General features: G+C 43.4%; 1 protein-coding gene across 1 annotated transcript in view; it reads right to left on the reverse strand.

Annotated features, from left to right (window-relative positions):
- Positions 1–22261, reverse strand: part of rnf152 (ring finger protein 152) — a 36769-nt gene extending 14508 nt beyond the window's left edge. Inside the window, exon 1 of the mRNA XM_069159351.1 lies at positions 21867–22261. The gene's annotated coding sequence lies outside the window, so the exon portion shown is untranslated. The remainder of the gene's footprint in view (positions 1–21866) is intronic.
- Between the last annotated feature and the right edge of the window lie 1428 nt (positions 22262–23689).

A 23689-nucleotide genomic window follows, 5' to 3' on the forward strand; every position in this document is an offset into this window, starting at 1 on the left:
ACGAAAGGACTTCAAGGAGGTTCGAGTAGCACAAGCGATGGAGGGCGTGACGTTGCCGTGGCAACAGGAGGCCAAACAGAAAGTCTACAATTTAAAAAAAAAATAAATAACCGAGAGGGCTCAGAAATACGAGAGATGTCGGCCTCCGGTCGCGAGAAGGACGCAGGAAGTTAACAATTAGGTCCGCTTACTTTTCAATCAGACACCAAACCAACAACTGCAGATTCAAAATAAACAATAATTCTTGTCCATCAGACTTTTTTCCTTCCGTACGCCAACATTTAATGAAGTTACACGTGGAGGAAGTTGGAATACTTTCTACCGCAGGATGAAAAAGAAACGTGACGCCGCTTTGACACTTGCTCAAGGCTTTTTTCCGTTTGGCATCAACAACAACAACAACAACGACAGGTTGTTTTCCCGCCAAACTCCTCGCAGAAACATGTCGTGTGATTTTTCTCCCTTTCCTCTTTTTTTTTGTGTGAATTTTGGGGATGGAGGCAACGTCCGAAGCAGCTGGAGATTCTTTTACAGTTTTGGTATGAAGAGATAAACAGTAAAACAATATTAATCCGTCTAATCCGAGTATTAGACTTTTTTTTTTTTGACAGCACTGGATTTAGTTTTGTTTCCTGCTATGATTTTTTTTATTGATTTTTTTTTTAACAAAAATCTTTTCGTGGTCATTTTGTGTCTCTTTGAAGCCTTTCAGCATCAAACTATGTTCTTTCTGGAGTGATTTTGTTGCCTTTTAGCAGTTGTTTTGGTCCTCTGTTGTTGTTTTGGTTCTCTTTGTTGTTATTGTGGGTCTGTCTGCAGTCGTTTTGCATCTCTGTCGTCATGTTTCCCTTTAATGATCATCGACCTGCTTCTGAATTCAGATTATTGAGTTTTCTGCATCAATGCTGCTTTGTTCAAGAGGAAAAATCTCACTGTACCTACGAATGGATTGTTTTTTTTCTGCAACTAATTATCAATAAAGAATCAATGACTGCATCATAATTATCACTTAATAGTGCTTCTTAGCAGTAAGTGGGCTGCACACATTTAAGGGCAAAAGCCTTCTTTCCTTGTTTCTGTATGTTTGAAGATATTTTTCAGAGTTTCTCTGTTCCTTTCCGAAAAGCTTTCTTCTTCCATCCAATCCAATCCAGCTTTCAAGCAAGTTGACATACTTCTTTATGATAATCCTAAATCATTTGGGTATAAAACCAATTAGCTACGTTTAATCCTTCTATTTAAAGTGCAAATTGAAATCTTTAAAACAAGGAAAACCAAGGTAACGGCAGGACGGATGGCGGAAATCGTTCAGTAACAGCTGTGGCGTCCCTGGAAGGACAAAGAGGAGCTGGTTGTGCTGCAAAATACACATTAAAACCAACATAAAGCACATTGTGCAACAATTAAGGAGCCCATTTTCCTGAAGGAGGAACTGGCTAGTTTATAAATAAAACCCTCGGTATCCTCTGAATGCCGGGACACCTGCTAATACAGTTCAGCGTTTGAGAAATGGCCGTGATGTTCTCCATTGGCTGGTTCCGTCCCCCAAGATCAGACTGTCAACACCGAGTTCCACCGGGACCTTCTGAGGCGTCTGAGGGGGAAAACATCCCACCCGAACTGTGGCGCCATGGCAACAAGGTTCTGAAAGCATGACAACAGAGCCGCTCACAGTGGAGAAGAGAAATCAGTGGAAATTAATGCTTGGGCTCAGGAACACTTGGTTGAAAGCAGGTGTGTTGAAGAAACTTTAACATGTATGAAAAGAATAAAAATGGCTCTCGTGGTGTAACAATACGTTCAGGTGAGATAACAAAGAGACTGAGATGTGTTTCTTTATCCCAGTGAATCAACAGTCTGACAACAAGTGCAGATATAACAGTCAAGTTTTGCAGCAGACCGAAGACGAGGAGCTGCGGGTGCGATGATTATTCTCACCATATGCTCCTGGTTTCTGCACACGTCAACAAACACGGCCTCAAAGCCTCAAAGCCTCAAAGCCTCAACGAGTACAAACACGAGGCGGGTTCTAAAATACGATGTGACGTATGGGGACTGTGAATCAGCTTTTACAGAGAATTCTCGGTGCTTAATTCCCAGTTTAAAGGACAGCTTTTCTATAGTTTCTCCTCCAATCATCCTCCAGTAAAACGTCAAGACGTTGCCAAGTAAATAGACTTTGATTTTGTTTGTTTTTTGCCCGATTCGCCGGTTGGCACGCTGGTGGTCTTTATTGGGAGCAAAAATGGTCAATAATCCAGATTACATTTATAATGATACAAAACGGAGAAAGTTAGCAAATCCTCACATTTGAGGAGCTGCGACTAACTGTTATTTTCAGTGTCAATTAATTTGCACAAATGTTGCGGCAGCCTGAGCTGACAGAAGATGAAATAATAATAATAATAATAATAACTCCCCGACAGAGAAGCACGAATATGTCGGCCTCTCAGGCAGCTCCAAGTATCTGAAGTTGTTCTAATGAGTTGTTTATACGCACTTAAAAAGTAACCCAGAGCTCAAACACAACAATTAACCAGCAGATATGAAAAGACTCTTCTGATAACGGATCGATCATTATTTATCGAGGACAAATGGGAAACGTCGGCTGGTTTCAGAGTCTCACATCTGAGAGTTTGCTGCTTTTCATATAATTGTATTTAATCTTTGGGTGCTGGTTGCGTATGATTATAAACATTCATTTAATAATGCAGAAATCATATGAATCACTGAAAATAGATGCTACTTGAGAGGCATTTTTGGTAATTTTGCCTAAAACAAATTTACTTAGACTTTTAATCAGTTTGAAAAACTGTTGCCAGCTAATAATTGTAGTATTGGTTGGTTGTTTTTCTAATAATTATAATACAGAAACCCTCACGCGGGTTCATATTATTCCATCACAGAAGTACGAATGAATTCTTTTCATTATCAACACGTCTGACATCCAGTTGTTTACTGGAACACAAGATTGACTGTTCACTGTCAAAAATACCAAGAAATATCAAACATGGCCTTCGTTCCAGGATCAATATTGGATTTACTATCAAAAAACAAGGTGAAAATATGAAGTTTTCACGTTTAAAAAAAACTGAACCGTTGACTTTTGGACATTTCTGAATAGGAAATCGGCTTCATTGATTAGTCAATTAGCAAAACTGTTGCCAAATAATATTCAGTGAAATGACTCAATCCATTAATAAACTAAATGTTTTATCGTTTCAGCTTCGGGGTCTTGGTTGTTTTTTTTTTGTAATTAACACAAATTAAAACCTCAGGCGACGTCGTGTTATTCCATAAAAAGAAGAACTGCGAGGGGACAACCAACTGATTATTAATATGTCTGACAGTTGTTTATTTTAACAAATGACTTTAAAATGTCAGAAAATAATGACGATGCCACTCATAACTTATAACATTTAATAGTTGTTTTTATTTTGGGAATTGGTGAATTTTTTCTTCCAAAATGATTTCAATGATTCATCAATTACCAAAATCTTTGCCAATTAACTTAACGAGGTATTTCAGCTCCAGAGGAGTGTTTGGTTTCTGGTTGGTGTGATCTTTTTTTGCACCCCTTCCCCCCCCCCTCCATCTCCCACATCCCCCCCAGCAGGTTTAGATCCTCTGCAGTGTGGTGAGTGAACAGAGCAGTGGGAGGTGGAGGGTGGAGAAAAAAAATAAAATAAAATAAAATAAAAAGGCAAAAGAACCAAATAAGAGAAGAAGCCGGGAGACTCGTCCAACCGTCTCCACGTCTCCACGAGTCGAGTGACGCCCTTCGACCTGCCGGACATCATACAGACGCCATCAACCTGTGATCTCACTTCTCTCCAATGGAGCATCATCTCACACACACACACACACACACACACACACACACACATTAGAAGAGTCCCTGCAGCAGAGCTTCAACAACAGACAAATGTCAAACATACAACCCACAGACTCTGAACACACACAGCTGACACGGCTGACCTTCAGCGGCGTCTCCCGAGGCCGAACATGCGAGAGGCTACCTGCGCTCACTCCTTTCACGGCACCTCTAATGAAATTGGTTTTCGGCCCTCACGATACTCCCGACTCGGCTTCCTGATGGAAAAGCCCGAGGAAACAATCGGTTTGAACAAAAGAGCCCTCAGACCTGCAGCTGACAGCGAGATCCTCCGAGGTCAACAACACGTAGCGATCATTAAAGAAACATCTGAGCGGCAAGGAGGGAAAAAAGAAAACAGGACACGCCGTCCTTCAGCCTGCAGAGTTGTTTGGGAGATGTGCAGGTATTATGCAGAGACTTCCCCCCCCCCCCCCACACACACACACTCTGTGGCAGTAATTCATTACCGCTCATTACCGACTAAGCAGACATCATCGCCATCCTCTAATCCCTCCTGGATATTCTCTGCAGGGATTCGATTTTTTTTTTTTTCGTGGGTCGGCGGTCAAACTTGACAAAGTTTTTCAAATTTCAATCAGCTTTTAACATTTACATTTTTGGCCGAGAAAAGCGTAAAGTTGCCAGAGAGTACGGAGGCAGAAGACGTCGTCGCTGCCAGATGAGCTGTGAAGCAGGTGGAGAAGAGCTGGTGGGCTTTTAGAGGTCGTTGGACCTCCTGGAGGTCGACAACACAAAAGGTCAACAGAATATTCACACGGTAAAGTGACGGGTTTAGTTTTCACATGGACCGCTCCATCGGGAGGATATTGAGACTCGAGGAGGCCACTTCCTCACCGAGTTTGTGCCCGAGCTTCGAAAAGTCTTCTCAGAGACGCCTGCGGGCGACATCACATCGATATTTATCCACTGTGGATGTTTAAAAATGATCGAAAGAACGCCCCCGGTCACAGTCTAGAATAGAGGGCAGTTGTCGGGTTATTTATATTTATACTTGCTATCTTGCTTTAAATACTGATAAGGCTTTATTGGCTGTTTTTAATGGATTTATTTAATGTGTAAATACACCATTTACTAATGCTGCGGAGGTCAGTTCAATGCCATTAATAAGAAGAACGTTTGGGTTGCCAGATTGCTAAACGTTATCTGTGTTTGCAGCTTTTTTTAATCAGCTCATCGCACATTAACTTCTTATTAACATTTAAAGCTGAAGGCCCTTTATTCCTGATTTATTAGCATTTATAACTTTTGCCAAGAGTTTGTTACAAATCAAGAAAACTAAAATCCTTTAAAAACCTCTATTAGAAAGTGTGAAACCTTCAGTACTTTATTAATGGTTTCCCAACATCTATAACTATTAAATATGTCATTCAAAAGGAGCAAATTCTATATTACAAAACCAACGTTTCACTATTTCTGTGTTTCACATTCTACATGTTTTACTAGTTTAAGTTTTACAGCCAGTTAAAGTCTCAGTAGAAGTTGTTAAATGATTAGAAGTCAAGAAATCCACTAGAAAGTTGGATGAAGGGGGATTTTCCACAACCTGGCAACCCAAACGTTAATAACTGAGCTATAAATCCTCAGTAAAAGATTCATTAACCATTAATTACAGCCCGTTAGCGGCGGGTCCGTAATCTCCAACAGCTGCCCGGGAGACAACACAGACTTGACGGTGTTTACGGCTTCGCTGCATCTTTCCATCACACTTCAACGCCGCGCTGCGTTTCCCCGACAGCAGCACAGGTGTGGGCGAGCGAAATGAGCTCCACCAACACCTGCTCGGGCCTTTTTTCAAACACACAACCTAAATGTTAATGACTGGACCAGTTGGTGGGGAACATCGACAGGATAACAAGCTCTGACGAGGCCCGTCGAGTCAATCGATGGCAGCAACATCCCATGGAAACGGCTGCGGGGGAACAGACGAGCGCACAAAAGACGCAGTCGATGCAGAGCAACAACGCAAAGTCAGCAAAGAGAGAGAGAGAGAGAGCTGAGCAGCCTCCAGCAACAGAAAAAAACTGTTTTACAGGGTCAATGTCGAATGAAATGCAGCAGATACGCCGAGCGGGATAAAAGATGGAAGCAGATGGGAGAGAGGGTTTCGCGGCGGGAGCGTCGCCGCTACGGAGGTCATAAATCAGCCGAGCGGAGTCGGTCCGGACGGCGTTTCAATCAACGGGCCGAAAGACGAGCCGACACGAAGACGACGACGAAGACGAGCGGCTCGACTGAGATACGACACAAAAGGAGGGAGACGAGAGCTTGAAGAGAAGACAGAGGTGTCGCCACACCAACTTCTGAAAGAGGAACGAGGATCCCTGGAGTCATGAATATGGAGCGTATATTCCTGAAGGATGATCATCACGGCAGCATTAACATGGTGTTAAACACAGTGCAGCGCAGAGGCTCATGAATATCATCAGTTTCTCATTTTCAGGAGGAAAACCAGACATAAAAGAAAATCAGACTGAGACTCAAATTAGAGTAGAAGGAGAAATTAGTCAAATCTAAGAGATGCATCACATATTATATATAGAAATATATATGTAGGCAGATATATTTTACACAGAATATCAGCAAAAGAGCAATAACTATTGAAATAACTTCTATATTCTGTAAAGATCACAGAAGACACTTATAACTTAAAATCTATAAACAAAAATTAAATAATGTATTTATGTCCATGGAAGTGTCGGATTTTAAATACCCAATTTGAATAACTGAAAACTCTTTGTGCATTTTCCGGTTCCGGCATCTTAAAACTTCTAATTCAAAACATTGTTCTTTTTATTCGGTCTACAATGCGGTTTGAAATGAGCGGTCAGCGTGCCGGGAGGCCGACACCAAACCTCCATTACTGAATAAAGCCGAGTCAGCAGAAGTTTGGGAAAAAAAAAAAAAAAAAAAATAGGAAATTCGTACATCTCTAATTCCTACGACGTCTTCATTTGGCCTGATGAAGATCAGGCCAAACAACTGGAAACGTTTCAGACAGATACGACATGTCGGTGCTTGAAGACAAGAAAAGGATGACATTTAATATTTGTGTTGCAGGTTTCTCTGGATGAAGCGTAAACTCTCTAAAACCAGTAAATCCACCTCCGTCGGTGACAGCTGGAACCTCCGGTTCGGGATTTAGTTCGATCTAATCGACATAACTGACACATGAAAAGCCTTCTCGCTCCGGCTTTAAGCGAACACACCCACAGGAGACGCTGCCACTCACTTTGAGGCCGAAGTTGTGGACATCCTTCGATGCAATCTCGTAAAATCCTGTCTTTGGGATTTCCAACACAGCAACACACTCGAGGCAGCTCGGTGCCAGAAATCAGGAAAACTCATCAATACCACTTACAGATTTCACTCCACGGTTATCCACTCGTTCCCACCTGGGATTTATTTTTTTCGTGGCAACAAAGCTTAAAAATATTTATTTTCCAGAGGAAAAGCGAGGAGGTGTTTTTGTTTGAGCGTTCAGGCCACCTGTGGAGCGGACAGATTATCGTCGGGGTTTCTGGGAGGAAGCAGCGCTGCAGGATCAGTCGTCAACCCGCTGAGGGGAAGGCCTCTGGATGCAGATAAAGGTTTCCTTTTTATCAAACCCCTCGCAGAGAAAGCCGTTCCCCAAAGCCGAGCCGAGCCGAGCCGACGGACTTAATGCTGCAAAATGGTTAAATTATGAGAGAAGTAACTGCAGCACCTTTGAAATATGCTGCTTTTTTTTCTCCGAATAACCAAACTGCCTGGTAAGAATCAGGAAATTGCGAAGTTTTAATGAGGTTTTGAAGCAGAAACTGAGGTCATTTTTATTAATTTTGTTCAAAGCGCTGCATTTTTTGAACTTCCCCCGCCGGCAGCTCAGGACTCCTGCGAGAGGTAAACTTTTAAGAAACATCAATACGCACAAAATCCTGCAAGGTGACATCAAGAACGAGCAGCACGCTCGTATCAGCTGTCCCGGCCAAACCGCAAGGCTTTAAACCAAAGAGGAGAGGAAAACCACACACACACACACACACACACACACACACACACACACACACACACACACACACACACACACACACACACACACACACACACACACACACACGCTCTGATTCAGACTCGTCCCTCTCCGGCAAAGACGGATGTGTTTGGAGCTCGAGCCAGACTTTCATTTGGAGGGAATCCACCCTGTCGTAGTTAATGAATGAATGAAAACACTCCTGAATACGGCCTCATTTTAGGATTCGGGCTGAAATAGAAAACAACAGGTTTAAAAACGGAAATTAGTCCGTTTGATACATCAGTAAATAAATCAACATGCAGCTTTGTGTATTTACATCTGGGATCATCGGGTCTGAATCTCAAAACTGAGACGGAGTCTGAATGCGACGTGCTGGACTTTGTGTTCGTCACCTTTTCTTCTTCTACGGTGGCCCGGAGACGTCAACCACGCTGCAACTTGAGAAAACGCGAGGAAGTTCAGAACGCAAAGTTGTTGCCATGACAACAGACGATGCTTCAAATACGGATGCAGCTGCAAAAAGGCAACGGTATTTCTAAAAGGTGGATGTTTCATGAACATTTTCACAGTTTCAGGGAGGACGCGCAAAGATTCGTGTCGCCGATTCTGTGTCTGACCACACGTGATGTTGACCTTTGACCCTTTTGGATATAAAAAAAAATGTCCTCGTGTAGTTTTGGCCATCAGCGCTGCATTAAAAGACGGCTAGAGACGTAGGAAATACGGCTCCTGTCTCGCTCTACCCAACTAGTCTTCACCGAGGCAGCTCGGAGTTCGTTAATCATCATATTCGGTCTTGTTTACTTCATCTGGAAATAAGCAGAAAGGTTCAAAAAAGAAAAGACGAAGTCGTGGTTTTAACACCGAGGGGCTTTTAGTCTTTACGCTGAGATAAAGTAATCACCTCCAGGCTTAAGCACCGTCCTCCATCACCGAGCGGTAATTTACCATGAATGGATCCTGATCCGGACACCGATGACGCGTTAACGCCGGATGTAAGCGGAGCTTCGATCTCTCCGGACGTCTCCTTCCGAGATATTCGGCAGGTGAGCGTCTTTTTCCTGCCGTCGCCCGGTGCGAAGCGCTGAATATGAATGCGTCCGCCCGAGGGAGCAGCTAGCTCGACAGAGATGTCAACACGGACACCTGTGGGCCCTCCTGTTGCCATGACCACCAGCAACAGCTGCAGCAGAGTCACCGCGGTGCCGTCGGCGGCCGGCGGGGGGAATCAGCGCCTCCTAAACAAATTAGTCCGGAGAAAACTGCTGAGGCCCGAACTCTTTAATTACATCAACCTGAAACCACATTATACGCCGACTCCGTAATAACTAATGCACATCAAACAAGCCCTCCTCTTCCTCTTCCTCCTCCTCCTCCTCCTCCTCCATCATCAGTTTGGAGCGTTTATATCGGGGTACTCGTTCCCAGGGGAGACGGAGAGAAATGTCAGGACAGCGGAGACGTGGCTTATCCTCCCTCCATTGGCCTTTTCACTTCTCCTTCCATCGCTCCCTCCGACTCTTCCTCCTCGTTCATCCCCCGCCGCCTCGTCTCCTTCTCTTTTTTTTTCCCCCGTCATCTACATTGTGAGGAGCGTCTGTCTCGGCCGTGTAAGCAGAGATGAGGAGGATAGAGATGGCTGAGGAGGTTTTCAGATGGATGGCGTTAAAAAAAATAATAATAATAATTCTTCCACCGGCGGAGAACAATGAGATATCTCCAGCTTTTATAAAAAAAAAAAAAAGAAAGATTTAAAATTAAATGATCATCAGACTAATAATGAAAATACGTCTTCAGTGGAGGAAGTTCCAAATCTGTGAATCCCAAAAGTGTCAAAAAAAAGAAAAGAAGTCGTGATTTGTCGGTTGTGTACGATCAAAAACTTCTCAGAAGATTGGAGCTTCTCCTCCTGAACTTAATACAAGACAGACGAGCTCCTACAACACAACGATCACAGGAAATCACTTTATCTCGTGCAGAGATACACAAATAGCTCTAAAATGCACCAATCAGTGGGCCGACGCAGTTTTCAAAAATAAAATAGGATGAAGAAAAAATATACGTGAAAAACATCCACAAGAAAAAAAAGAAAAGTGGCCGACAATGTTCTCAAGTGACAACTTGATATGTTTACGTTTTTTGCAGGACAAAATTATTGCAAATGATTGATTACTCAACACAGTTTTCTTCAAGCAACAAATTATTCCACAATTAATGAAGGAACGCAGCCGAAGGTCGTATCTGCTCATTATGAAAACATTGCGGTCCGACTCCACGTCCTCCCGCTTCCCCGCTCCGGACAGGAAGACGACATGAAGGAAAGTCGTGTTGTTTATCTTCAAAACCGTTACAGCGCCATCCAGGCACTAAGGCAATTAATTACTGAATTAGACCACGCTGGTGCACAATGAATGCAATAGGCCCTCGGGGCTTTTTTCTCATTACCAGGTACACACTGTCCTACACAGAGCGAAGCAGGCGAGGCTTTTAATAACATTTAGTATTCAGATTAAACCGTTGTACGCGGCCAAAGCTCCGGTTTCCAGGGTTTGGGCTCTAAAGTAGGATCAATTTACAATCCAATTATTTCAAATTGTGTGGAAACATGCTCACAAGGAGGAAAACAATCGTCCGTCCCCATTAAGGCGAAGACGAACGAGGTTCTGGAGCAGAAGAAGAGGAGGAACACCTGATGCGTCCGACACGCCGGCTTTCACGATTCGGCACACCGAGCAACGACGGGGGGCTTTTAAAAAATGAAATGCTTCGTAGAAGGTTTGGTTTTTTTTGTCTCTTAAAAGCTGCTGAAGAGCCGCTCGGGGTTTTGATTCTCGATTTGAAGTGCGCTTCAAACAGTGTTCAATTTGTTTGTTATAAAAAATAAAAAAAAAAAAGGGGATTTATTACAGCTCACCAAACATGATGACATGGGAAGTTATGAAAAGAAAAAAACCTGACATCTTCTTTCATACAACAAACAACGAAGGTTAAATGGAGTAAAAACTGCACAAAGAAGTCCCGACAAAGTAAATTCATCAGATAAGGCGTTTTTCTTTCTGCAAACGATTCAAGCTCAAATCTTCTGGTATTCATAAAGTCTTCCATCATTTTATCTGGTCGACTATCGTCACCTGGACCTTGTGATGCTGCTTGTTAATACCACGGTGATCCCATCATCACGTTTTTGGAAACCACAGCAACACTCGGCCGCTAATCACCGACGTGACCTTCAGAGAAATTCTGGAAAATTCATTAACGAGCCTTTAATGAAGCTGTTTATTAGTCACTAACCTCAAATAAATATCAGGTCATTGTTAGAATAACACCAACATACACACATAATTAATGATTTGTTTTTAATTTGATTTTCCCAGCGGTTTAAATGAATTAAATTGGATTTGAAAGAAACTGAAAAATATGACAAGTTGACGTTCATATTATTATTATTATTATTGTTATTATTATTATTATTATTATTGTTCAGTCATTTCCAAGATATCAAAAAAAAGAGAAACGGATTAAAAAAAGAAAAGCATTCCAGTGCTTTTGACTCATGGTCTTCATCAAGCTCATGCTTTCATTTGACCACCTGTTGTCACATGACTGGGGTTTCATAATTCAGGTCACATGAAGACGAGTGAGCCAACAATCCTGTTTTTTTTTGTTTTTTTTTATAAAACCCTGGAAAACGTCGACATATCCGCAGATGTAAATGTTCACAAAAGAAATGAGAAAAAGAAAAATGAAAACCTGACTGCGATTCCACAGCGACACTAATTTCACCTTGTGTCTTTGTGTGTGTGGTGAAAGTGTGTGCGTGGAAAGGGGAGGCGGTTCGTGCAGCGCCACATGCGACCGTCAACCTTCCCGCCGGCAAGGTGCCGGGCGAAGCCTCGCCGGCCGCCACGGAGGTCCGCAGCCACCGAGAGCGGCCCGGCTCGGTTCCTCATTCTGTTTGTGTGCCGATTCAGACTTAAAAACAGGTAGAGCAAAAAAATAAATAAATAAATGGGGTGAAGTCAGTGAAGCGTTTCCCCACAGCAGTAAAGACACATTAGAGGGCCGGCGGAGGATTTCTGCTGGATGAAGTACAGTGAATGGGATGCTGCTGCTGCTGCTGCTGCTGACGATTCCCTGCTGGCCAGGACCGTGTAAGGACGATTTTATTTTGTACTGCTTTATCTTCAGAGGAGCATCTGTGAAATTCCCAAGAGATATTCCCTTTTTGTCGTCTTTAGGTTTGGATCGCATAGAAAACAGCTTTCTCCGGAGACGTACGTGACAGACTTAGTCTATCTGCATCAAAGGCAAATCACACACGTGGCTTCGATTTTCAACTAAACCCGCCTCAGTACTGTATCCTTTCTGGATATAAAACAATACAAAAAAATACAAAAATGATTCGTCTCGACAGCCTTTCCACCTCCATCGCCGCCACCCATCACTTGTTTTATGTCCAACAATGAACGGAGTGGAACGGCTGCCAAGCGTATAAATCTGGCCACGAGGACGGGCTTCACTGGCAGCGCTGAGCGGAAGTAAATATCCAAAGACACTACGTCTTTATTAGGGTGTAAAATGTGAGGTGGTGGATGAAAAAGATGAAGGAGGATAAGTGAGATATAACCTGCCACAAAAGTCAGATTATGGAGGGATAAAAACTTCACAATCAGAGATGTCGCAAGACCAGAAATCTGGCTGTTTTGTTGTTGTTGTTGTTGTTGTTTTTTAAAGTCAGTGCCGTTAAAAACTCACAAAGGCCAACGTTCATCTGCAACCCTTCAGGTTTCCTTCAGTCAGGAGTCTCCAACCTTTTTTTTTTTTTCCTCCGATTGCTACTTCGACCAAATGAAAGCGTCCCCGAGCTTCTAATGGAGCTCTCTGTAACATTTACTCACATAGCTGAGCTCCACCAAGGCAGCTGATGAAGCATCTTTGATGCGAACTATAACAAAATGGAGGACCCCTGGATTACGTCATCAGGGTTCGTCCTCAGGGAACCACGAACGCCACATTTCAATGCATCTAAAAGTTACTTAACTCGCGACCGAAGAGGTGGACTGACAGACTTCATGATGTTGCCAACTTTAATCTGCCCTTCTTCTCAACTTCCCCTTTGAGCACTCATCTTCTCTTCTTTCCTCATTGCAGCTCGTCGCCATCGAGTCCCATCCTTGTTTTTTTTTGTGCTCGTGTCCTTGTGTAACAGACGAAAGGAAAAAAAGAAAACAATCCGAGTCCCAGCAGGCGTGTTGTGACTCCTCTACCCTACAGACACAACACAGCATGCAGCCCTTTTCCAACAGAACGTCCTTCAAAACAAGCTCCGCCAGGTTCAAAAGGGGAGGTCACCCTGAACAAAAAAAAAACACACAATATTTTAACATAGACCTTCCCCTCCCGGGATAACGACCACATTAACAACTCTCCTCCCGGGTCCCAGCCTGCCAGAACCTGACGCAGAATAAAATACAGAACAAAATAAATAAATAAATAAAACGCGGCCGGTCTGACTGCCACCACCGTGAGCCACTTTTTTACAAGCTGGAATAGCTTTTAAAATTCAATCTGAAAGTAAAATTAGACGCCTGAAGCGGAGAGGGAAGAGAGATGTCTGCGTACCTGCCCGGCCAAAATAAAACAAAATAAATAATAATATTAATATCGGTGAGATGAATCTTTCAGAGCCTCTGAAGTCGTTAAGTCTCCGTATGCCGCTTCCTTTTTGTTTTTCCTGCTCATGATGCTTTCATGAAGAGCGTCTGCCGCAGATCGCGTCCCGTCGCCGTGATGAATAATGAAGGCGTGTGCGTGAGGCGTCGAGGCGTCGAGGCAGATGGCCCCAGATGTTGAAATAAAAGAAAAAGTGGGTCAGGTGTCTGAGCTGCTGCCGAGCACGCGACCGAAGCGTTCGGACGCTTTAGGATTCGTCGAGCTTTAATCTGAACGCTGACGGCCGTCGGTGGGTAAACTCAAGAGGTGGAGAGTTGGCATCACCTGTGTTGCCGTGTGAATGACTCCTGGGGAGGAGGGGGGAGGGGGGGCTGCAGGTACATCACTCACCGTGGCAGGGAGGGAGGGGGGGGGGGGGGTGCAGCGGACCTTCACAGCAACACGACCACGTGTCACGAGCTCATCCATCTGAGACGCCTCGACATCCATCAGCCTCCGCGTTCCCGCCTCGCACGCGTCGATCGCAGCGTCGTCGTGCCAACGTAAATCGACCGTTAACGCTCCCGCTCGTCAATCATATCCGGATCGTTTGAGGAATCGTGCACCACGTCGTTGTCCAATTAGAGCTCCCTCTTCGAGCTAATAACGACAATTATCACGGCGAAGAGGCCTCGAAAAACTGAATTATACATTGATTATCACCTCATTAACATCGGTCACGGTGCCAATAACACGTCCCGCATGTAACATTCATCTTTCTTACACCCAAACAAACGCACACAAACAAACAAACAAACACACATGTATTAAACATGTGAACTGCAGAACCCGATGTTCTGCACAGCGTCGTGTACACAGTGAAACCAGGTCCTCCTCTTCATCCATTTCATGGATCGTGAAGGTAAAAGGTGCTTTTTTTTTTTTTTTTTTTTCCCGACAACACGTGACTCACCGTCCGTCACCGTTTCACAATCCGTGGAAAGTAACGGCATCTAACACCGGCGGAGACGCTGATGGATTCAAATTGGATCCTTTTCAGGAATCCCGGGCCGAACGGTTCCCCACAACCCCCCCCCCCTCCTGCCCCCCCCCGCCCCCCCCAAAAAAAGAGCATTAAACAGCGTCATTAAGGATAGATGGAGGAGTCGTACGCACGCAAGTCATTTTAGATTAGAGCGGCTGAACAAATGGAGTGTCGGGCGGCAGCAGCGAGAAACACGGCAGTATCAGCTCACGGGCCTGCTGCACACAATCACACCCCCGATATCTCCCAACTGAAGGCGATAACTGCATTAAATATGCTGATGTGTGCAATTCTCGTCTCAATTTGAGGAGATCCAACAGGGCGACTTACTTCTGTCATCTTCCTCCCTCCTGTTGCCACTTTAAACCTCATCTCTTCCTCTTCTCTTTTCCTTTTATAGCTAAATTTAATTTACCAAAGCAATACTTCTCCATCTGCCCGTTCACACTCTCCTTCGGCTGTTTGCTTTTTCTTTTTTTGTTTGTTTTCTTCATACCTGGCAGATACGGAGACCTTCTCTGGTTTCAGAAGGTCAACGCCGGCGCTCCTCCATCAGTTGTTGGGAAGCTCTCAAAAAACAAATCTAAAAAAAATGAAAGGGCTTGAAATTGATTCATCACCAGCAGCTCTCTCCGAGTGATGAGCACGATGAATAAAAATACACAGATGCAGAGTGATGGACAGCTTGAGGTGAAACATACAGTGATATAATAGTGTTTCATAAAATGAGATTAATGTGGAGGATGAAGTCTGAAGTGTTTTTCTTTTTTTTTTTTTTAGCAGATATTCATGTTCAAATCTGTTGTAAAATGTACTTTGTGCTCTGAATGCTGCTCATGGGCTTAATTACCTCATCTGACTATCACTTGGTTGAAACTTTTGGGTAATATTTTTGAGAGATGATATAGATATAACAGATTTACGGGGATACGGATAAAGTCTTGGGCAAAAACATCGTACGTTAGAGTTTATCTATATACACTTTGTTTATTGTGCACATTGTGGAAGTGGAGTTGTAAATGTGCACGAAAACATCCCTGCGGTGGAACAGCAGCGTAGCCGTTAGCATTAGCCAGAGAGTCGAGCGGCAGCAAATGAGCTCACACGTCTACTGAAGAACTGTGCATTAAAAATAAAACATGCAAAACACTAGATATGATCAACAAGCTGGATTTGGTTCATCGCAGCCCCCCCGAGGCCGAACACAGGCTGTTCTGTTGGTGCTGAATGTTAAAACGCTGCAGTGAATTGCCGTCTGGATGAAAGCCAGCAGTCTCACGGGCTGCTGTGGGAAATTATCTATTTGCTTAACTGCAGGTAGAACCGACGAAAAAACAAACTGTCCTTTTCATGGTTTTCGTGTCTGTCTGAACAAGCATCTCAGTGTTTTCCTGTCACTTCCTGTTTTGGTTTGCGCGACCCAACCACTTCCTCCCTTCTCGACCTTATCTGCACACAGAGAGAAACCTCCGTGCTGCAGATACGGGTTGTGAAATTATTAACACAGTGGAAAGAGCACGTTAACCGTCTTGTTCCCCGCAGGATCGAAACAGCAGTGAAAACGTGTCGTGGAAGACGGTGATGAGCATTAAAGCAGCTGCAAAATTATTCATTCAGGAGAACAGATTACAACATTTCGTTTCCGTCTTCCCTGTGAAGACTCCTTCACCGCTGACGAACGAACAGAATAAAAACTAAAAACACAGAAAGCAGAAGTCGAAGCCATCGAAGAAAACATTTCAAAAATTCTGAAATGCTGCAACATTTTTAAAAGAAAACAAAAAGATACGAAGCTGAACTCTGGGACGGAGGAGAAAAAAACTAAATCAATATGGTAAAGCTCCCGACACAAATTACCCAAAAGGCCGTTCTCTCCCAACAGATGGGAACCAATTAGCCACCTGACTCCCAGAAAACACTTGAGCAGCCGTGTGGAGCCGAGATGCAAATGAAGCCGAGGGAAAGGTGGAAGCGGACCTGCCGACATCCCGGGAGAGCAGAAATTAATGAAGGAGGCGAACGGAGGTGCATTTTTGGGAAATGAAAAAGAGAATAAAGTGGGAAGTGATGTATGGAGGGCACGAAGAGACGGACTGAAGATCCCCTGAAAGGTTACCGAAACGAGTGGAGGGCGAAACTATCTGGTGGGTTTCTAAATCCTGCGTCAACATCGGCTCGACGTGCTCAACTTGATACCAACATGAAACCACTGATCTAGTTAATGACCTTCTTCTCTTATTCAACTGGCACAGTGAGCTGAAATGTGCAGTTTGGAAACCATTTATGAGCCTTTTAACTCATCTAAATCTATCAGGTTATTAGAGGTGAAGCCATGAAAGGGACTAAATAATGTACACATTCTGCTTTCATGGGTCTATCCTCACCAGATTCTTCACATTTGTATTTAAACTGGTTATTAAAATGAATTAATGCTCTAATTGGAGCATCTATCTGCAAACCATAACTGTATAAGATGGTCATCCACCACTTTGGTCCAGACTGAAATATGTCAACAATTATTATATAGATTGGCGTGAAATTTGGTCGAGAAGTTTGATTTGCTTACTGTAACCAATAGGGGAAAAAATACATAATCATAACCACACATATAAAAAGCATTATAAATAACATCGGACCTTCAGCGATTGAGAGAAAGTGAAATTTGAGGACGTTTCTCAAACAAAGTGCCAAACATTCAAAATATTTTAGGTTCTTAAATTGTCTTATTATTCTTTTTCATCACATGGATTTGATGATACTTTGGGTCTAGGAATAAATACCTGCCAAACTAGCAATATTAATTTGTGAATTTGTGCCAAAAAAAAATTAAAACATATTTCCCAAACCCAAAAATCATTTAGCTACATCACCGAGTCGTACCTGCAGGAAAAATGAGGAAAAATGGACAAACAAGGACATCACGGTGACAAAACGTTGACCTACCAGAAACTAAAAAAACAAGCTGCTTGATTTTATTTGACACAGAATGAATCTGCAACCTTTTCTCATGCCAACTTCCCAAAATCAGATTTCAAATACCTCTCGTCCAGCCAAAGTAGGATAAAGTGGAAAAGAAAGACGTCTGACCTAAGATCCCGGGACAAGCTCAAAAGGACAATTTCAAAGCTGGGGATGTATCTGAGGCTCCGAGCCTCTGCAAAGTCAAAGACAGTGTTTACCTTCATTCCCTCTCACTGCTCACACAACGCAGGCAGCTGTTAGATAAACCCGAGTAAATATTGGTAAGTGCAGGTGATATGAGGAGACATATTTCCCCAGAGATTTAGTCACACTGGTGCTGAATTCTGTATATCTGCATAATCTGGAGTTCTTCCGAGGACTGCATGGAAATTGGACAGAGATGTGACACTATTCCTCAAAAAATGCGTGTTGGACTTAAAATCTCTTTGATTATGCCTCAGTCGGGTGTTTCAGTGTTCCCTGCTGGGTTTTCGTGCAAAAAGAAAAGTCATAATATAATTTAAAATTAGCAGGTAGATTTTATAACTGTCCAACTGGGACGAGAAGACTGGTACAATAAAGCATTTATTTTCCATTTTCCACCCTTCCATCGATTATCTACCTCTCTTAATACACTATCATCTTACACTTGATGACCTAAAGTATGTGGACACTACAACGTTGTGTCCATGTGTGACAGCTGAACATCTCCATCCAAAAGAATTGACATCAATGTGCTGCAATAACAGCATCTACTTTCCTGGTTTCAGTGTTTCCATCAGATTTTAAAAACTGGGCTCCAGCTCATCCCAAAGGTGTTGGATGGGACTGAATTCAGGGCCCTGAAGTTCTTCTCAACCAAACATGGTCAAACATGAAATATTGTTAATGTTGCCACAAAGCTGGGAGATCTCTACTGACCAAAACAGCATTACGCTGGATGTTATAGCATTAAGACTTTCCTTAATTAGCCCAAACTAATATAAAACCGCTCTAGGCCATCAGTAAACCCCGTCTACATACTTTCGACCATATAGCATGTCTCTTCTGATCTGTGCTGAGGGTTATGAGGGTGCTGCCACCTTTCCTGATATATGTAAAGTCAGTGGGCATCTTCAAAATGACCAAATGGCTTCAGAATTAACACTCAAAAGTGAGATTTCTATACAGACATTCATAATATTTTGACTGTAAATTCCCCACATAACAATAAAAGTGCTCCAAAAAGTTCCTTATCTTGTTCCAACAACTTGAGCAAATTAAACCAAGCGAAGCCCTTGAGATAACAATCTTTCTTTTTTTTTTTTTTTTTTGGCAGCTTCAGACCTTTGTTCTCATTTTGCTTGAAACAAAGACTGCAATGTCTCTGTGAAATGCCTCAGCAGCTTTTAAATTACTGCGAGGCCAAGTGTGGGAGAGGGTTCGGTAGAGCATGTATTGTTTTTGTTTTGTTCAGGTGAGAATGCTCCCATTTGGATTTTGGAGGTCTGACGTCTTCTTAATCTAGAAAAGCTGTATAATAATCACGTTCCACTTAAAGTGGAGCACAATCAGATTTGTTTTGACTGCCTCTAATTGTCAAAAAAACCTCTAATCTGGCAGGTTGACAGGCTATCACAACTCTGTCCAAGAAACAAGCAACTTAACGAATTCATGTGACTGTTTAGAGAAATGGCTTTTAACCAGGAATTTTAACCGTCCGATTCGATCAAAAGAATATAAACAGTCATTTAGGAAGAGATTTCATCATCCGTTAGTAATGCGAGTTTAAATCTGAGTCTCTGGCACTCCGTTGGACATCCTGTTGCTCCTGTAACGTGCAGAGCTGTTTGCATTTGCGACTACATCGTCTCCTAATGACTCACCAGTGCTGATAACTCTTCATTTATTGCGTTAGACAAACACTATTAAAAGACATTAAGAGGTGGAAAATGACCATCGCAGAGACTAATAACAGGTCAGAGTGCCCAGGAGATGGATGCACCAGCTGCTCAAGTTCAAACTTCTTCTGCTTTACTTTTATTTTACCCAACAGGCCATTAAGAGCAAACTCGTATTTACTCGAGACTGCCGGGCGACTCGTAGTAATGCAGAGAAATGGGAGGTAGAAGAAAACTAAAGGAAAAGAAGATTAACAGAAGATAGAGGCCAATGACTCATTAATCAAACAGAAGTAAAACATTTGCAAGCAGCACTAAAAATATTCAGAGATAGAGATAAAAAATGATCCAGTTTTAGTGGGTGTGTTTCTTTTGTAACAGACTCCAATCAGTAGCAGCAGCAGACTGGAATAACAGGTCAGACCTTGTGCTGGATTTAAGGAGGACAACATATTGAGCTTGTTTACTGATGCAGACTGCAATAACAGACATCAACAGAGGGGGCAGAGCATCCAAGAGGAGTTTTGTAAATAAACATTAACCAGTGAATATTACGCCAAGTTTGCAGAGAGGGCCATTTGATTGAGCATTTGAGACAAATTGAATAACTCGTTGATGAATTATGTTAAGCTTCAAAAGAGGTCATCAATCAAGGGAAATAGGGTCACATGAACGATCACACTCTTGGCAGCAAACCGACTTGTTTTAACCTTTGACTGCAATATGGTGACATTATCAGATTAGGACAATGTGCTATCTTGTCATATTTCTTGTTATGCTGATATATAAACCATAAAGTGCCTCTAGGAAGGTTCCACTCATCGTAAAGTCCAGGATGGAAAAGGACCCAGTGTCCTTCCCACCAAACCACACAACTTTAGTCCTGGCTGCATTTTGAGAAGAAGTATCCTAAAGCGATTTTAACACTGCATGAGAAAAGGGACCAGTGGTATAAGAAATTGTATCATCAGCACGAACATGAAAATAGAGGCATTTAACCACGAGAAATAACATATAAATATGGAAGATCAAGGATCGAGCCCTGGGGAACGCCTGAAAACAAATGTAGGGGCTGAGAAAACAGGATGTCCAAATTTACACATTGCACCTGCATAAACTAAACCAACAAGTGACTGGAGACCCCGATGCTACTTCAAATTACCAGGCAGCAAACCTGTGACTGCAGACAGTGCAAAGAAAGTAAGAGAAACTGGGGGATAATTGGGGACCAGCAGCTTAATTTTGCCCCCGATGGCCTTCTGGCTGGTTCACCTGTCCAAGATCACAATCCTCACATTCCTTGCTTTGTCCAAACAACCCGCCCCAAAAAAGTCTTCATCTCCAGGGGACAGATTCTGACATGTTAAGAGCGCTGGCAGACCTTCACCGTCATCTTGAGACACAAAGAAATGACGATGCTGATTTTACAGACAAGGAGGAAACAGTGAAGCTTTACTGCCCGCAAAACAAGGAACTCAAACGGACACAAACCCATTAATCCTGCAGGCAATTACACCAGCCGGGAATTAAGTGAGAGCGAACGCATCCTAAATGTTGGATGGAATCCGGCAACCAGGGGGGGATTACGAGGTACGAGGAAGAAGAAGAGGAGGACCTAATGAGGAATGCAGCAGCCACTGAATGAGAGCAAACTTTAAATCTGGATTACTGGTGAACAGCGTACAGTTTGCATTAAATACAAATCCCGTCTTCTTGCTGAAAATGCACAACAAGTGCTGCATCAGGCAGAGAGCACTGGTGGCACAGCTGGAGCGCTTATCAACGCCAACTCATTTAAAAAGAACACGAGCCACTTCTGTTTCATTGTCACCTTGCACTTCAGCTCCAGAGGTGGCTGGAAGTCAATTTTACTCGCACAAAAAAATAATACATTTATTTATTGCAGGAGATTGCAGGAGGATGTTTGATAAGTGGCCAAAAAGTCGTACCAAACCTCAACAAATTCACGTTAATGAGAATTGCAGAAGTCAGGTAAAGCTATCAGACCCCAGCAGTGTAGTAATGAGAATAACAATAGTGCAGTTTTAATGAAGGTACGGCGACAACACAAAGGAGGTGAGATGGTGAAACAAAAAAAAGGAAGTAAATGCATAAAAACAAGTTCTTTAAAACACGTTTTTAAAAAGCAGCGTTTGTCAAAAGCACAGACTGCTAAAAATGTAATCCAACATTAAGGTCACAATCCTGCACGTCGTGTCGCGGGAAATCACTGAACACAATGCACACACAAAAGTGTGCAGACACAAAGCAGAGCAGGAGATGCTGCTGCCACCTTCCACAAAGAAAACAAAGCCAATCCGCCCCGTCGGAAATAAACTTATTTCCCTCAACGCCCTTCAAACCAGACTCCGTGCAGTAAATCATCATTTTAAGACAAGAGGGGAGAAACACTGTCACCTTTTCGTTAGTTCCCGTGTCTGTCCGGTCCGTCAGCGGCTGTCTGCGCTCCGCCGCTCCTCCGCGCCTTTAAACGGGGCAGCGAGCAGCAGCAAACGGCGGCGGTTGCGAAAATTGTTTGTGCGCGCTCCGGCTTGTTTAGTGGGCGGCGTGGCTCTTCACTGTTTTTCTTCATATGTTTCCATCCAGCGGAAGAAAAAAAGGAAAAAGAAAACCCAAACACCGACAAGCCCTCCCACTGCTCCCACTCGCGCTCTACTTTGCTCTGCCTCCTTCTGCAAGCGGATACGCCCTCTCACCGTCAAGAGGAGGGAAAGAAAGCATCTGTATATGCATGCATTTACAAGGCTGCAGGTAGGAGAATAAACCAGGCTGAGCCGGGTGGTGGTGGTGGTGGGGGGGAGATGAGAGTGTTTGCCTGCCCGAGCAGGCAGCCGGGAGTCCTGCTGCACCGCTGCGCTCCGGTGGCTCCGGTGGCTGAGACTGCACTGCAAAAAAATGTCCATCCTGACGGGGCTCTGTAGTCACTCACAGTTTCAAAGTGGGAAACAGAGGCGCACGCAAGGGGGCACAGTCTGCCCTCTGTGCCATATCCTGAAATATTTCTGGAGACCAGACATATTGAGGCTCCGGTGTGGCCTGAAATAGGCCACTACATAAGGCCCATATGCCCCTTTTCGTTGCCAAAATTCTTACTGGTTGACCCAGTTTCACCTCTGGCCGGCCATACCATCCTTCTGATTGGTCCAAGTCTTTTATTTCTTGTTTAAATGCACCCGGGTCGCTCCAAGTGCCCTTATGTCCATATTATCAGCCTGAATACCCTTCTAGTTTATTATTTATTGCCCTTCTGGTTCCTCAAAGTGCCCTTATGCCTCTATTTTCAGCCCAAATACCACTTTAGACTCTTATTTCTTGCTTAAATGCCCCTCGCGTGGCTCCAAGTGCCTTTAATGTCTCTATTTTTTGGGGCCCGAATACCCCTTTGGTCAGCATAAATGCTCTTCTAGTCACGTCTTCCTCCTGCGGTTGCGTGGTCCAGTTGTTCCTTCGGTTAGCCCCAGAGCCCGGGCACCCTAATTGCCCCTTGTGTTGCTAAAATACCCCTCTTGGTTGGTCCGGTCCTTCATTTCGATCAGTACTAAATGCCCCTCTGGTCACCTCTGATTGGTCCAAGTCTTCAAATATCTCTCTAGTCACCTTTTTCTTGTTGCTAAAATGCCCAGGTAGCTGTAGTCCAAGTGTTTCTGGTCTGTTCGGCCAAGAGCGCCTCCAATAAGTGTCTTTCCCCAACACAAGCCACTGTGCAAGTAAAATAAGAGGATGCCATTTCATCTGATAGACTAGAGAAGAATATCGCTGCACTCCCTCGTAGGAGATGAAAAGAAAATACCAGAAATAATGATAAAGTCAGTGTTCGGTTCCTCTGAGAGATTTACAGGAATATTATAACAACCTTCTGCTCTAAATTTGCTCCGAAAAAAGGATTTCACAGACATCAGATTGAACACTATAATTAAATGTGAAGACCAGAGTGATTAAAAGTAGTGGCAATTACATGTCTTAAGAAGACCACGTCCACGTACAGCGTGCACTGAAGGCTCACAGTTTGGGGTTAAATTATTAAAGGGAGCCCCGAGGAGGCAATGAACGAGATGCTATATTTATATTTGTGTGTGTGCGAAAGTGTGCACTTGAAAGCACCTGAGCTGGAAGCCTCGGTCCCCCTGGAGTTGGCTAATGGTGTCACTGCAGTGTAAGCAGCCTTCGATATATTTACTTTAATTATGGAGGATAATGACTTTAAATTTGTGATGCATAAA

The sequence above is a fragment of the Embiotoca jacksoni genome, unplaced genomic scaffold (genome assembly GCF_022577435.1).
Source record: "Embiotoca jacksoni isolate LCO1_2020_lvr unplaced genomic scaffold, fEmbJac1.0.p SCAF_25, whole genome shotgun sequence".
Lineage (NCBI taxonomy): Eukaryota > Metazoa > Chordata > Actinopteri > Embiotocidae > Embiotoca > Embiotoca jacksoni.